Source organism: Panthera leo, chromosome B2 (genome assembly GCF_018350215.1).
Source record: "Panthera leo isolate Ple1 chromosome B2, P.leo_Ple1_pat1.1, whole genome shotgun sequence".
NCBI lineage: Eukaryota > Metazoa > Chordata > Mammalia > Carnivora > Felidae > Panthera > Panthera leo.
Genome location: NC_056683.1, coordinates 112,732,344 through 112,749,945, shown reverse-complemented (window position 1 = coordinate 112,749,945; position 17,602 = coordinate 112,732,344). Strand labels below are relative to the sequence as shown.

At 41.7% G+C, this 17,602-nt stretch overlaps 1 protein-coding gene across 4 annotated transcripts in view; it reads right to left on the bottom strand.

The window, feature by feature from the left end:
- The window catches only part of NCOA7 (nuclear receptor coactivator 7), a 157,275-nt gene extending 140,420 nt beyond the window's left edge, over positions 1-16,855 (bottom strand). For all 4 annotated transcript variants that reach the window (XM_042939755.1, XM_042939754.1, XM_042939756.1 and 1 more), the window contains exon 1: positions 16,280-16,855. The gene's annotated coding sequence lies outside the window, so the exon portion shown is untranslated. The remainder of the gene's footprint in view (positions 1-16,279) is intronic.
- Positions 16,856-17,602: the final 747 nt, after the last annotated feature.

Below are 17,602 nucleotides of genomic sequence, written 5' to 3'. Positions count from 1 at the left end.
TGGGGAACCAAGTGTGCCCTGCAGGGGATATGGCACTCATCGAGAACTACCTGTTACGGCAGAAAATCACACTCTGTGGGTAAACTAACATTTAAAACTTTTTTAACTAAATTTTTTTAATTTCAAAAGTTCCTTCAAAGCTGAGACTGTATAAACTCCACACACGAGAAGTTATCTGTCTTCAAGATGCTCTGAGCTTCATCTGACCTCTTTGACCTATGTTATTAAGGCACCACAGCACCTCCGAAACAGGACAGGCCTGGTTAATATTCAGACTCCAGTATCTCCAAAGTCTGTAATTGTGGGCAAGTTACTCCTTTTCTCTGGCCCTCAGCTTCTTCATCTGTAAAGGGTTGTTTACAGATTAAATGGGTCCAAAAGGTGTCTATAGAGTCTAGTGTCCAGTGGGAACAGAAAATTATATCCAGCGAACCCAAATATTCAAGTATTCAGGAAAATTATACCTACCTTCAACATCACCTGAAGAGCTAGATTCAAATTTGCCCCAAACAGAAAAATCCCATAGTAAACTAACTCAAGCTAGGCAGCTCTCGTGAATACAAAGCTGACAGCAATCAGCAACAGTTCACTGTTTACTGAACCTTAACCACATGCACCAAGGGTTTGCTGAATGCTGTTACACACAGTGTTTAATCTTTATGACTATATGAGGGAGTTAATATTCGTAATCCTTTTCAGATAAAGAATCTGAAGTTTAGAAGGGTTAAAGAACTTATTCAAGGTCAAATAGCCATATGAGTGAGAGCCAGAATAATCAGCTTTACCTGATGCCAAAGTCAAAAGCACTAATAATGGCCTCTAATGCGAGGGTAGATCACCACACAGAATTTTCACATCAACTGCCTAGTTCTTCTTGAATTCACTCACCACTAAAAAGAACAAGAGTGTGAACACCAACTTTTTGGCCAATTGTCTTTTAGGATGTAAATCTTGAACTGTATGCAGGCTAGTTATTATTATTCATTAATGAATGCACTGCAGTGACTGTGTGAATGCATTCAATAAATATTTACTGCACTGAATGAGATTTTTAAAGAGCTAACTAGAGAGCATATTCCCTTAATCCACTAAACTAAATGAATTACCTCTTTAGTCTTAAGATCTGAAATAATATCATAACTTGGAATATGCCAGAAATATTTAACAGCCGACCATTTTTCTGTTGTTTGGAAATGCAGTCCTCTGACTATCCAATTATTTTTCCACTAAAAATCAGTAAAAGCAAGGAATCAGAATCAGAAAATGGAATTTTCACCTTTTTAAAATAACATTTCTTTATTGATTTTGTTATAAAAGTCCTTTTTTTTCTAGAGACTAAAATTGTAGGTCCTTTTTAGAGCTAAAAATTATGATTCTATAAAAATTTTACCAGAGGTATTTAATGTATTACATGAACTCCTCCGTTAATACTCATAATAATATAAGAATTCAGTTTTGAACAGTTTTCCACATGCACAAAGACAGATTAGAGGGGAAAAATAGGCAGAAGGTCACGTATAAAGTTATGAGAGGCAATGAAAACAGAACACAGTTTACTCTGCCATTCTCATTTCTCATACACAGAAAAAACTTCCTCTTTCTCACCATCAATCATTATTTATTTAGTGTCCACTACAAGCATATGATTGTCTTTCACAAGAATGGGGAAAAATCTGATGCCAGCATCACCCACATAGGTGGTTTCTGGGGACACCCCCTTCCTACTGCTCCAGCACTGCAAAATCACCCTAGATGATCTCTAAAACGAATCTAAACATGGCAGGCACGAAAGAGCATTTAAAAAAAAAAACAAAAAAAACAAAAAAAACAGGTGACATGGGAACAAAAGTTTGTCCTCGATTACTTCTGGAACTCACTTTAATATTACCAGACCTATGCTAAAATCCTAGGATCCTTGGCCTTTTGTGTCCCCCCCTGCCCCCCCCCCGACCTCTTCTGGCCTTGTCCCAAAAGGAATAAGCTCCACACTCTTCTGGAGTCTCTGTACTGGTACAGAACTGAAGTTCGTTCCCCAAGGCCTTGTAGAAAATAGGTGCCAATGTGGGGCGCCTGGGTGGCTCAGTCGGTTAAGCGTCTGACTCTTGGTCCCCGCTCAGGTCATGATCTCATGGTTTGTGAGTTTGAGTCCCGAATCAGGCTCCACACTGACAGCAAGGAGACTGCTTAGGATTCTCTTGCTCCCTCTCTCTCTGCCCCTCCCCACCCCCGTCTCTCTCTCAAAATAAACAAACATTAAAAAAAAGAAAGAAAGAAAATAGGTGCCAATGTGAATCACCACTCCAGCTCCCTGTACTCACAGCAAATGCTGTCACTACTGCATGGGTTGTGGTCTTATGCCAGGCCCCAAGTCCTTCCATTTCAGAACAGAAATAAATGTGAGCAGTGGTTACTACTAATTTACTACCACTACCACTGCCACTAATTTCTTATTGTTGCTTTTAGATCATTTATTGGGAGGGTCTATTTGATAGATCTGAATTAGAATTAATTGATGCAAACAAAACCAATAAAATTTAATGGATAAAAGAGGTCATAAATGGAATGCCTTTACAAAGAACATACAATTTATGGGCTTCAAACACTAGTTTTCAACAATTCAATCTGGGTGTCTTTTGAGACTACCAAGAGACATAAAAGTTCCCTTTGCCAGGTAAACCATTTCACTAAGGAAAAGGCAATGTGCTTCTTTGTTCTCTTATAGATAGTATCTGCAGTTGCATGCATTTTCAAAATACACTGGCATACACCCACACTTGTAAAAATGTAAACTAAAAAATAATTGAATTATCATTCTTTTTAATGTACTTTCAGTATATTTATTTACAATGGAGAGTACAAGAGGCAAAAGACAATTTACACTTATTCCAAAATAGTGCCTTGTCATACATACGTATTCAATCTCTTCAATTCAGTAAGCATTTGCTAAAAACTCATTTTATTTCTACCACCATACTATTTATCTAAAACCTATGAATCTAAAAAGGACTCAATGGGCTCTAAGAAAACTTTGACTTCAGACAAGGAGATAAAATTAACATAAATTTTTAAAAAATTAGAAAAAAATGAGTATTATAAAAATTAATGTCTAATAAAATGTGTTGTGTACAGAGGGGTGTTAATGGAAGGAAAAGGACAAGGTCACATGGGCCAGTGTTGTTAGGGAAGATGCTTGAAGCAGGACAACACTGAAAACAAGCATTCATGGTTATACTTCTACAGCGGTGCACGGTCAACAATCGTGTAGACCAGAAACAGTTTTACCCTTAATGAAAATGTTCTCTATCAGAGCATGTTCAAGAGGACTGCAATTCTACCAGATTCTCCTCCAATGTCTAATGTAAAGACGGAGACGGTCATGTGGTGCTTTGGTCAGTACAGTCTAAAATGTGCTAAATACACAAATATGGCTTCAGGAAGAAGGCATAATGAAAAGTGTCTAACAGGAAATCTGCCCAACACAAAATTAAATCAGCATTGTGAAATACTATGACCTCTTCTTGGAAAAAAAATGTATGGTATATTCAACTACAATTTTCCAAGAGACTGGATTAAGAAACCAAGTCTGTGGTTTAAATACATTTTCTTTTAAAGGTTTAGTAAGTTGCTCCATAAAAAAGTTCTTGTAGGATTCAAAAGAAAATGGCCCTTTGCTACACTAGATTGTTCTCAATTCCGCATTTCCTCCCTGTTCCAGAAATCTACACCCACACCCTTTGCTACGCCACCTTGTGGCGCTTTGCACTACTGTGCGAAGCCTGCATCCACCCTCTTGGCCATGTGGCTTGTTTGACCAACAGGTGGAGAATTAACAGTGTACCTAATTCAACTTGAGGCACTAGGAGGCCTGGCAAATTTCTGCTCTCCACTAGAAGAGCATGCTCCAGGTAGCAATTTTTGCTTCTTCAGCCCTGTCCAGGATAAAAACATGTAGAATTGACCTGAACTCCTACCTTAACTTTGGAATCCAGCCCACCCCTGTCAAACTGAACCAAGAGCAGCCAAACCGCAGTCAATCTACAGATTTAGGACTATGAAATAAATAACTGTGGTTCTAAGCCACTAAGATTTGGAGGCTGTTATGCAGCTGTATCACACACACAAAAAAACAAAACAAAAAACCAATACACCCTTAGAAATTCCTGATCCACAAATTACTTTGTGGATTTTTACCAGGAAGATCAAAGCCACATATTACATACTACTGTCTATAAGAATAACTCTACCAAGGCCTGAAATACCAAAGCCCAGAGACAGAAGCAGCCAATTAATACAAATAGCCAAGAAATCTTCCTTTCCGTCCAGTTGTCATTCATCCCTTGACCAACGTGTGTGGCTATGGAAGTTTCACTGTAAGAAGGCATCATTTGACACCAAGGGTAACTCATGCACATCTTGGTATATTTACCCACAGACTTTGATGTTACTTTTTGTTATGAGGTGAACTGTGTCACCCCCTTGCCCCCATGCCAAAGGTTTAAGCTGTATCCACGATACCACATAATGTGACTTTATTTGGAAAAACGGTACTTGCAGATGCAATTAAGATGAGGTCATACTGGAGAACGGTGGGCCTCTAATCCAGTATGACTGGTGTCCTTATAAGAGGAGGGCCACATGAAGACAGAGTCACACAGGAACACCACGTGATAACAGAGCAGATTACGGTGATGTAGCTGCAAGCCAAGGATTCCAAGGATAGCCAGCAAATCACCAGAAGGTGGAAGAGGCAACGGAGGATTTCTCTCAAGTTTCAGAGAGATCATGGCTCTGCCAACACCTCAATTTTAGAATTTTAACCTCCAGAACTGTAACACAATGAATTTCTGTTGTTTTAAGCTACCCAGTTTGTGCTACCTTGTCAGAGCAGCCTTAGGAAACTAATTCGCTTGTTTTAAATTGCATACACCATCACTGTTCCACAGGAACACCGCATCAAAAATGTTACTGCTTTATCACCATGGCTGTTCCGCCACTTTCTCTTAGAATTTACAGAAATGTCAGCCAGTAATTGAGAGCACTGGTATGACTTTTTGAGTATTAGAGCAGAAAGCTTCCACAGTTCATTAACATCTGTACCTACGAGATAATTTAAGCATAGCTATTTGAATAGGTAGACAGAGAACTGACCTGATTACCAAGAAAAAAATTCTGAACATAAACAGGGTTTTGAAATATTCTGATAACACAGCATCACCATGTATTATGCTGCTATTATCATACTTCAGCAATTTTAGTCTAACATAAAATATAGTCTCATGCTGTTAGGTTTCCCATGCACACCTATGCTATCTTGTACCATTTTCTAATTAATCACTGATCATGCCCCATTCTTCTACTCAGACTGTAAGCTCTCTAAAGGCAGGGAATGTGTCTTATGTTTTATGTGCATAAGCACATGCACATGCACATTACAACTCCCAGCTTAGGCTAGCATAGGATCTATGTTTATCAAGTTCATTTTTAATTTGTTACGGCTAAATACCTAATAGAAACTGACTTCGGGGTATAGAACAATAAAGTCTTGCCTTTTATTCAGATCAGTGGTCTCCATTTTATTTTTTTAAGTTTACTTATCTATTTTGAGAGAGAGAGAGAGAGAGAGAGAACAAGTGGGAGAGAGGGGCAGAGAGAGAGGGCAAGAGAGAGAATCTCCAGCAGGCTCTGCAACGTCAGCGCAGAGCTTGATGTGGGGCTCCATCTCACAAACCGTGAGATCATGACTTGAGCCGAAATCATGTCAGACGCTTAACCAACTGAGGCACCCAGGAGCCCTGGTGGCCTCCATTTTAAAAGTTATATTCCACATCAATAAAAGTACCTGAACATAAAATCCTAATATATATATATTTACTTCTACTTATTTATTTTTTTTTTAACGTTTATTTATTTCTGAGACAGAAAGAGACAGAGCATGAATGGGGGAGGGTCAGAGAGAGAGGGAGACACAGAATCTGAAACAGGCTCCAGGCTCTGAGCTGTCAGCACAGAGCCCGACGTGGGGCTCGAATCCACGAACCACAAGATCATGACCTGAGCCGAAGTCAGACGCTCAACCGATTGAGCCACCCAGGTGCCCCTATATATATTTTCTTCTAAAAAACATGTCTTCTGCACTAATATATGCATTGTAAAACATATAACAAAAATAGAAGTCATGAAAAGATGATATAGACATTCTAACGATTTCTTCCCTTACCCTCATGGGGCACGTGAACCCCAGCTGGGAAACCACTGGTCCAGCATACAAGGGTAGACATATGAAAACATTTCCTAGGATTTTGTCCTTTCCAGGAAATGCAAGATCTATAAGAATCTAACATATTTATGAACTTTAAACACATTCTCTGGAAGATTCGTTAAATTGTCTTGGTCAAACAAGCAATATTTTAGAGATGATGACAGAGGTGTCCTTGCAATTAGGATTAGTTTGTATGTTACTGGACCCCAGTTGTAAACCCATTGCTAATCATGGTGCTCTCTGCAACTGAGCTCTTTGGTTTTTAGGCTTTAGGAATGAAAACATATTATCAAATTTTCAGGTAAATATCTAGAAGACTGAGAGAACCAAATGACGTAACATTCTGATTTTGAAAATGAAGGAGAAGGTTGGACAGAGGAAAGATGGAACACAAAACTCATAAATCATCTCTTAAGAATACTGTCACCACAACAACATCCAATATTCCTGTCTTCCATGTGCTAGAAAACTGAAGGGCATAGAGTAATATAAAACACAACCCTATCAGCTTACTGTAAGAACAACTAAGCCATAAAACAAGCCAATATTTAATTTGTGGTACAAATAGTTAAGGGCCAAAGTAACCATAATCAGGGTAGAGAAGATGTCCTGGAAAGTGTTTATGGAATTAAGTATCAACCTGGTGCAGAATATTGGCTTTAAAGGAAGAAATGTGCAGGAAATCTCCAATAAAGGGGGCAGTCAACAGCCCCAGAGGCAGGAATTACCCCTGTGTGTGAGAGGGGTCCTGGAGTGCTGAGTTCATTCAGATGGGGAGCAGGAGATAAGGAGGAGTGCCCGAAATGTAGAGAAGATACAGAGCCATTATCATGGCAGCTGCATTCTCTGGCTTAAACTTCCATGAGAAAGCCACCAGCACTAAAATGTCATCAATCATTTCATTTGGTCTACTTATTCTTGAAGAACTAGCCTTGGGGCTGATCTATACACAAAACAAGCAAGCTAAGTGCAAGAAAATATCAAGCAGATGGCATGTGGGTGAAAATGTTGGGGAAGTGAAATATTAGCAGATTTGAAAGGAGGAAGAGAAAGTAAAATATGTCAAAACGAATATACATTTGATAAACATTGAGAATATAAGAATCCTATGATACATTAATTTTATAATGTCTAACAAGTATCATTGTAATACATATGGATAATAAAAATGTGAAAAACAGAAATTACCTATGATCCCATCAAGGGGGGAAAAGCTTTACTATTTTGTCACTTTCCTGTCTTCTATGCAGGTATGTTTTAAAATCAAATTAGGGTCTTTGGTATACTATCACTTAAACATGACTCCACTGTTGGATTTGTCTCAAATTTTCAAATCATCATCCTTGATAACAACTAACACTTAGAGTTGCTTACTCTGTGACTGTACTTTACATATATTAACTTATCTAATTCTCAATACAGTATGGGAGGTAGATACTATTATCTTCATTTTATAGATGATAAAATCAAGGAGAAATTAACTTGCCTAAGTTCACAGGGCTGGTAAGGGGTGGAATAGGATTCCAAGTGGGGCACCTGGCTCCAGAACCCCTCCTCTTAACCCCTCGACCATTTCACATGCTGCCCAAAGACAGTACAGTAATCACTGAAATTAAGCCTCATTCCTGAATTCCTTAGGATATACTCTTAGGATAGAACCACTGGTGCCAAAAAATTCTATTATCTAAACTATTGTCAATCTAAATATACCAACATAGGGGCCCCTGGGTGGCTCAGTTGGTTAAGTGTCTGACTTCAGCTCAGGTCACGGTCTCACAGTTCATGAGCTCGAGCCCCGCATCAGGCTCTCTGCTGTCAGTACAGAGCCTGATTCAGATCCTCTGTCCCCCTCTCTCTGCTCCTCCCCCACCCACCTACACACACTCTCCCAAAAAATAAAATAATGAACATTAAAAAATAAACAAAATAAAGTATACCAACATACCTTCTCACCGCCTATGAAAAAAGGAATATGACCCAACCTCAATCTTCCCAGCACTGTCATGGACTTTTAAAATCTAATTATAATCTGCATTTCTTTGATACAATGAAGTTGAATACTTTTTCATGTCTTGGCTATCTGTAGCTACTGATCTGTGAATTTCCTATTCCTGCTATACACTGAATGATTGTGTCTCCACCACCCCCAAATTCATCTGTTGGAAAGCTAATGCCCAAGGTGATAATATCAGGTGGGGCCTTTGGGAAGTGGTTAGGTCATGAGGTCAGACTAGACCCCTCATCAATGGGATTAGTGCCCTCATAAAAGAGGTCCCAGAGAGATCCCTCGCACCTTCTCCCATGTGAGAACACAATGGGAAGTCAGCAGTCTGCAACCTGGAAGAGGAGCTTCACCACAGCTCGACCAAGCTGGTGCCCTTATCTGGGACTTTCAGTCTCTAAACTGGGAGCAATAAATGTTGCTGTTTACAAGTCGCCCGGTGTATGGTATTTTGTTACAGCAGTCTGAACGGACTAAAACAATTTCTTATAGAATGCTTTTAAAAGAGTTAAGACATATGGGGCGCCTGGGTGGCTCAGTTGGTTAAGCATCTGACTTCAGCTCAGGTCACGATCTCACGGTTTGTGGGTTCAAGCTCCATATCCGGCTCTGTGCTAACAGCTCAGAACCTGGAGTCTGCTTCAGATTCTGTGTCTCTCTCTCTCTCTCTCTCTCTGCCCCTCCCCCGCTCGTGTTCAGTCTCTGTCTCTCAAAATGAATAAGCAATAAAAAAAATTTTTTTAAATAAGTTAAGGCATATTAAACAAACTGTTTTGGAAAGTGCCATGATTTGAGAGATCAAAGGGCTACTAATGAACTGTTTCAGTGGAACCCAGTAGACAGGCAGTGTATTAAGGGAATCACCAAGACCTAGGGAGGAGGGTTCAGATGTAAACACTGGGACCATAAGGAATGAGCAGGCCCTCCAAACAGCCTAAAATTGTGCTTTATATCATACAGCAGGGGCTATTTTTATCTGATGGCTAGAATATTCATGACTACTCCTCAGGACACCCTCAATTCCTAGCATCAACAGGTCTGAGGAAACAAATCAGTAAATCTGAAGTTTGCTGAGGTGAGAATTACAGAAAGAAAATGAAAGATCTGGAAGGATCTCATAACTACAAAGTCATCTCACGATTTTTTCCTATTCTACAAGGCATACCTGATTAGTGATCAGAATCATCTACCAGTCAGGATTCCACATGAACAGTGCTGAACAAACACTATTATATTCTTACTCTCTAAATCCTCTGTTAATCAGTCAACAGCAAATTACCTCATGCCAGGCACTTTGCAATAAAACTGAGCACACAGGACACCCTCTGATTACTTGGCTTGGAACTAAAAATACCTCCTTCACATGCTTAGGAGTCACTTCTTAGGATGGACCACTCTCTCCAGATGATTCGTGTCATCTGACAGGGTCGATGTTTAATGGCACCATATCTGGAGGTTTTTGCCACTCTGTGTACCAATCACAGAGGCAAACGCAAGGGCGGAGGCACAAAAGACACACTCCCAGATATGGGCCATAATAAGCAAAAGTTATCTTAAAAGGTTGTTAACACAATGTTTGAGAAAGAATTAGTAAAGTAAGTCAGGGATGCTAGAGAAAATGATAGACATGTACTCTACTGGGGGTAGGGGAGAGTAGAAGAGGGATGAATGGTTAAATGAAAGCTTCAGCCTGGGCTTTTTTCTTTTTTAACTGATCATAACATGCTATCCAAAGTCATAGTTAATTTCTACTAGAAAAGCAATTTTGCTATTTATGAGAAATGCCTATTCCCAGTATGGAAACCAATTTAGGACGCTAAATTACGTGGGGAAGTCTCCATGAGTTTATGGAATCTCACCTAAGAATGCCCCCTGGAGATGACACCAGAAGTGAGTGTGTCTTGTTAAGCAAAATGGGAGCACAGAGTGTTCCAGAGGGAACAGCATGGAGAAGAAAAATCATATGCTATGCATATGCAGGAAGTGACAAGCAGTTTTATATGGTAGTAGAGATTCTTAATTTGGGATCCAAAAGAAGGATGTGCAGGCAAAATGGTGTGTGGTGTGTGATGAGATCATGAACTTTCATTGGATTGTCATAAAAGGTCTATAATTTGGGGTGAAGGGGGGAAGGGAGGGAGTCAAGAACTGCAGGCCAAATGCATGAAGTACAAGGGGTAAAAGATGAATTCCTCCAGAGCCCAAGAGCCCAGTAAGATCTCTGGTGGACTCCTTCCTGTGTAGGATGGGAATCCTTTAGAAGGTATGAAGAGAGACGTTTAATTTTTTTAAATATTTATTTATTTTTGAGAGAGAGAAAACACAAGCAGGGGAGGGGCAGAGAGAGAGGGAGACAGAATCTGAAGCGGAGTTCAAGCTCTGAGCTGTCAGCACAGAACCTGACATGGGGCCCAACCCAAAAACTGAAGATCATGACCTGGCCTTAAGTTGGATGCTTGGACAACTGAACCACCCTGTGCCCCTGAAGAGGGAAGTGTAGAAGGAAGACCGGCTGAAATGTGGAGAGTTGAAATGTAGCAGAAAGTAAAATGCAGGCAACTGTCCAAAGCATCTGAGGAGCCAAACAAGGGCAGTGGGAATGGAGAGAGGGGAATTCGAGAAATGGTTAGTAGATAAAACAAGCAGACTGAACGTTCATATTTGCTTGCAAATGCATAAAATGTCACTGGAGGATCCCAATGAACTGGTAGCATTGGTTGCCAGTAAACAGGGGAAGCAGGTAACCAGGGAAAGAGGATGAGAGAGTCCTTTTATTATATACCATTTGTACCTTTTGAATCAAAAAAGGGTGGCACCTGGGTGGCTCAATTGGTTAAGCAGCCGACTTCAGCTCAGATCATGAGTTTGAGCCCCACGCTGGGCTCTGTGCTGACAGCTCAGAGCCCGAAACCTGCTTCAGATTCTGTGTCTCCCTCTCTCTCTCTCTGCCCCTCTTCTGCTTGTGCTCTGTGTCTCTCTCAAAAATAAACATTTAAAAAAATTTTAAAAAGGTATTATCTACTATTAAAACAAAATTTTAAAAAGACATATAGGTTATTGAAATGAAATGCTTCTATGTAAAAATCTGCCCACATCTCTCTCCAAACCACTCTAATGGTTAAAGAGGTACTTTTTTGTTTGTTTTTGAGAGAGGCAGGGGGAGAGGGGCAGACGGAAAGAGAGAAAGAATCTTGAGCAGGCTCCACGCTCAGCACAAAGCCTGCGCAGGACTTGATCCCACAACCCTGGTATCAATCATGATCTGAGCCAAAATCAAGAGTCAGACACTCAACCGTCTGGGACACCCAAGTGCACCTCAAAGTGCACTTTTCAACTCAGATTATTTTTGCCCCAAAGGCTCCTGGACTGCACCTTAAGAAGGACCAATCTATCTGTTGACCTGGGTGACAAACATATCAAACTGAACTTGGCATCATATAAATGTAAATAATTACCTCATTAAATTCAACCAACTTAACAGGTAGTTATTGAAATATCAGAATCAAGAAGGTTTGGTCAATTAACTCAGCTTGATCTTTTAAATTTTTGGTAAATAAAAGAGGCTCTAGAAGAATCTATTAATCTGATTTATTAAAACAAAGATGAATCAAATAAATTACTGATGTGAAAGAGGTCAGATTTGAGGTCCACTATGATGAGTGTTAAGCTAGTTTAGGGTAGCTCTTCGGCTAAAATAACTTTCTAAAAATTAGGAGGAATAAATCTCCTGTTCAGCCTAACAAAACACATGAGGCAGATACTCCAGAAATGACTGACTTAAATTGAATGGTTTTACCAATTTTAAATAAGTGGTAAGTGGACATGAATTTAATAGTTACAAAATAAAGTGGAATTTAGTTTTGCAAAACTATGGAACATTGTTTTCCATTTGGCTATATAAACTCAAATACAAATAAGTGGAATTGTGGGGTGCCTGGGTGGCTCAGTCGGTTAAGCGACTGGCTTTGGCTCAGGTCATGATCTCACGGTTTGTGGGTTTGAGCCCCACGTCAGGCTCTGTGCTGACAGCTCAGAGCCTGGAGCCTGCTTTGGATTCTGTGTCTTCCTCTCTCTCTGCCCCTCCCCTGCTCATGCTCTGTCTCTCAAAAATAAATAAACATACATAAATAAATAAATAAATAAATAAATAAATAAATAAATAAGAGGAATTTAGTTTTGCTAAGCTAAGGCACACTGTTTTCCATTTGGCTGTATAAGCTCAAATATACTAAACTTTCAATTCTTGTTCAAATGATATTTAATGGAATTAAGTTGTTAATCAAAAACATATGTGTCCAGAGATCAATTCTGCAAATGTTTTCATTTGGTTTTGTGTGTTATGTTTTGCCTTGCTTCACAAAGGATGTGAGTCAGCTTTAAATAATAAATTCAATAAAGTGGGAAAATATAATTATATAAAAATCAGAATCAAGAGAAACAAGGTAGAACAGAAGCCCAATACCAAGGAAAAGTCAGAACATCAATATTAGGTCATAAGTTCTTACAGGGTTATTAAAATTGAGTTGCAAATTTGATTCTGCATTTGTATGTTGCCAAATCAAAAAGGGAAATATAATCAATTATGTCATCCTAGTTTTGCATGATGAAAAAAAGACATAATAATGGTGCAGGGAAGTAAAGTTTTTCTTTGGCATTCATCACTAAATGGAACTTGCCTGGGTCTTCACACAAGAGCTGCAAAAGGAACCATGATCTTGGTAACCGCAACTCCTAAGTAACAGAACAGCAGGTTTCTTGTGACTGCTGTTATTAGCAGAATCCTTCAGCGTGAGCACAACCGAGGGGGTGGGGGTGCAAAGGAAGCAAAACAAGGTAACCAAACCACATCATTTCTGAAAATCTGGCTCAACTGCTGGTCTAACACTTAGAATTGGAATAGAATATGTGGACTTAATGGCCTTTATTCTGCCAATCTTCTGTATGCATCATTTCTCCCAGTTGAGATTCAGATCAAATTTTTGTGCAGACAACTGATATTCTCTGGTATGTACAAAGGCATTCTATGCCATTGTTCAGAGGACATTAATAGACAACAATTATTCTTCAACCACCAGTTCCCCATATTTGAAATTCAAGGTCATACAAATTTTCTTTTCCACAGTTTTTCTGCAACCATAACAATTTTGGTTCCAACATATATAAATTGGGTAGATACCACTGGATGTAAAGAACAACTACAAAAATTATGGGCTGGGATACAAAAGAACTGTGATTTAAAAAAAAAAAAAGGGACAGTCAATAACATTTTGAAAGGAAGGGATAGAAATTTTGGCAATAAAATCTTGGGAAAGATACAGAAAGATAGGAGAGAGTATACTGAGTCTTAGAATTGCGTTCCAGTAGTGCATATGAGGGCAGGGTGTTGGGGGTTCACCAGATAGGGCCCTGTGAGTCATCCAATCAGAGACATTGCGCATTTGGATGCAGGACACACAGAAAAATGCCTCTCCCATTCTGAGATTAAAAACTAGCTCTTACTTGATGGTTTCAAGGCCAAGAGTGTCAGCACAGCCTAAGCACTCAATTTCTATTTGTCAAATGAACAAATAAGTGTTTATTATCTGCAACAAAGTAAAAAGCGTTTAGGCACCCATAGGTGAGGGCTCTTTTGAGAAATTAAAGTGAACAAGTAAAAGCCATGTAAATTACCTGCTCAATATTCTTGATTACAAAGATATGAAATAGAATTATCTTTATTTCGGGGAGGATTTTTGCTTCCTTTTAATAAATCATAATATTTTTCATATGTTTCCTCTCACAGTTGGTTCCCCCAATCTTACCATCTTTTACATAGAAATCTGATTTCCTCCCCATCTAGGAAGAGCCCAATTAGGCTGCAGAGTAATAGTAATAAACTGTGGCTTACCATAGTTTTATGAAAGTAAGCTTTTTGGGTAGTATGTAGTGAGGATAGTGATGAGGTATTAAAATGACAAAAAAAAAAAAAAAAAAAAAAAAAGGGGCCCCTGGCTGGCTCTTGGCCCATGCGACTCTTGATCTCAGGGTTGTGAGTTCCAGCCCCAAGCTGGGTATAGAGATTACTTAAAAATAAAATCTTAAAAACATTTTTTTAAATGACAAAAAAAGTAAAGAAAAAAAAAAAAAGAAAAGAAATTACTGGACTACTCCCAGATAATTGTGTTAAATAAAGTTACTGAAAAGAGGTTAATACTGACTGACTCATAAAACTTATATAACAGGAAAATAAAAACAAAATCAAAACAGGAAATTTCATAATGAAAAAACATAGCCAATGAAATATGATACAGTTATCCTTGATTTTTCCAAGATAACACAAAATTTAAAAGCATCAAGACATGGGATCTTCAAAATCCCTGATTTCCAAAATTTGACAAATTTGGAAATCAATATGCTTATATACTGAGGAAAACCTATACAGTTGAAAATGGGTATACCATATATTTTGAAATGCTTAGGAGTCACAGTCACTTCTAAATGCTTTATTTTTACCTTTACCTGTAATAAAATATAATTAGATCATCCACAACAACTCAAATCAACCAGAGTTAATATGTCATTTACTAACCACATCACTGTTACCTCTGGAGTAACATAATTTTCTTTTAAACATGAAATGTATTCTTGAAATTGTATTTGAGAGTTTATTCGAAATATGTCTGATTATCAACGACGTTAAAAAATCTGCAAGCTTAGAATGAAATGCACTTATATTAGGAGTGGAAGAGAATTACCTCATTTAATAACACAATTAAAGAAAGATAGCATGTGGTCCTGAGAATGCCCAAATTCATACTTAAAACTGTTAAGAGAATTTAATTTGACTCTTTGTAAAAGAGGCAATTTTTAAAATCCAGTTAAACTTCAAAAGCCACAGGACAGATACATGCAATCCTCAATTGTCTTTAGATGAAGCTTAAAACACAGTTCATTCAACAAATAACTCATGAGCGCCCATTATCCATCAGACGCATTGCATTACAGAATTGAACAAGATGAAGACTCTGTCCTCCTGAAGCTGACATCGGCTCATTTTCCAAAGCTCTAAACCTTACTTAACACGTTAATATAAAATTGGAGTTCACAATGATCTACTCTCCAAAACTCTAAAGCTTCTTGCTGAATATAAAATTATTTTTTAAAAGGACAGCCCGAGAAGAGAGAATCGTGCTCAAAGCCCTGATGTATGAACTTCACACTTGGGAGAAAAGAAAGAGTTCATAAACCAAAACACAAACCGTAACACCTAGCTGGAAGCTAGGCTGCGCCCAAGACTGCCTCTGCTGGCCGCCCGGGTGCATCCTTCCAGCAGATTCTCAACTCCCGACACCTGTATCAAACTTGCCACTCTTAAAACACATCGCTTTAGGAAAGCAGGAAGCTCCTCGAGCAAGCAACAGAATACCCCAGCCTCATCTACGTCCGGAATAATCTGACTTCTGGAATAATAATCTGACCTTCCCTAACTGGCCCTAAAATGTTGACTGTAGGGGACTGAGCCATCAATTTTATATATCAGCCAGCCAGTTCTGAAATACACAAAAATCCGCCGCTACTTCTACGTGCCGCTAAAATAACGCTTTGCGTGCTTACACGTTTGGCTAAAACAGGAAGAACGCATCTGCTCATCCAGCCGAAAAAATACGGTGACATATTTCCACCTGAGCTGCTGAAAATACAACGGTACCCCCCCAGCCCCCACCGCCCAAATAAGCCACGAGCCCACCGGTCCTCCCCACCCCCGCCCGCAGCCACCGGGCCGGGGGTGGGGAAGGGTGGGGGGGGTAAGCAGAGAAGGGTCAAGCTCTCCTTCGCCACCATTCGGCCTTCCGAGCTCGACAAGAGGTTGTCAGGTTAACGAGGTCTGCCTCCAGCGCCATTAGCACACCTCCGAGGGCTCTGCCGAGCCCGGGCAGGAGGCAAGTTTGGCGGGTCCTGGCCCCGGCTGCCCGCCTCTCCCCAGCGGCAGCATCAGCTGCGGGCGGCTGCGAGAGCGGGTCCCCGCCTCACCCACCTACCTACAGGGCGGGGGCGCCGGCTCCGCGGGTCCGGGAGAAGGGGATCGGGCGCACGCATTTCTGGGAGCGGTGGCCTCTGCTGCTCGGCGCGGGGGAGCGCATCCTCCAGGGTGGGTGGAAGGAGGGGTCGGGGGAGGATCGTGCAGCGAGGAGGAGCAGGGACGGGAGGGAGGAGCGGCGAGGCGCGTGCCCCAGGGGACCGGCGTCCGGAGCTGATGGACTCGGGCGCCGCCAGGACTCCTCAGGCCTCTTCCCGGGCGCGGCGCCTTGCCAACCCTGCAGCTGCGCCCGCGGTCAGGGCATCGGCCGCGACAGGCTCGCGGGCCCGGCCGGAGGCGGGGAACTGCGGGTGGCGCGACGCGGTGCAGACGCCCGCCTCTAGCTCCGCCCGGCCCGCGCCACGCTCTGCGCCCCTCCGCGGCGGCGGGGGCTAGAAAGCTCGGCGGCCGGGCTCCGCGGCTCGGGCTGCGGCATCCTCCCCGCCCCGGCGACCTCGGAGCTGGAAGGCTGGGTGCCCCGACCACCCCCGGTTGCTGCAGCCTCCGCTGCCCCGGCACAGCCCCAGTCCCGGGCGCGGCTCCGCCCCGGGGAGCTGCGCGCGCGGCCTCCGCAGGCCTCGGCCCATTGTGACGCCTCCGAGAGCCAGCTCGCTGCTACCCTGGAGGCCGGACCCGGATGGTGGAGCCTGGGAGGGTCTTCTTACCTCGCCCCGGGCCGCATCCCCTACAGCTGGCCTGCCGTGGCACCGCGCTTCAAGTGAGGCTTTGAGAGCAGAGCCGAAGTTATAAAGCGTCTCCCCGGGCCTTAAAACCTTGAGTTTCCTTCCAGCTTGGGGGCTACTGGCCACAATTAATTCATCCTTCTGTCCTTTCCGGCGTTACGTTTCGCAAAGGGGCCCACCATCTCCTCCCCCTCCCGTTCCCGTTCCTGGTACTGCATCCCGGATGCTGCCAAATTATAATCATTACAGCGGTCGGGACGTAGCAGTTGGGCCCTCCAGGCCGACACTTGGCAGAGACCCGAGAGAGCCTTGGTTGGGGGGAGGATTTGCATCAGCAGCGGGGCAGTGCCTGTGAGCTTCCCATCCCCACTTGGGAGCTGTTTCCTCTGTGGTCCCATGACCAGCACTGCAAGATGACTAGGAGGATTTGATCTTGAGGTTTACCCTTGCACACACACAACACAACTCACGGCGGAGTCTGCAGCTGGCCTGATAACATTGGTGTGTCAGAGGCCGTACACAGAGGCCCACTAGATAGTGGCCTCCTCTGGGTTGTTGATGCTGCTGATGCTGTATCAGCCTCTCCTGAAAGGCCGAGCCAA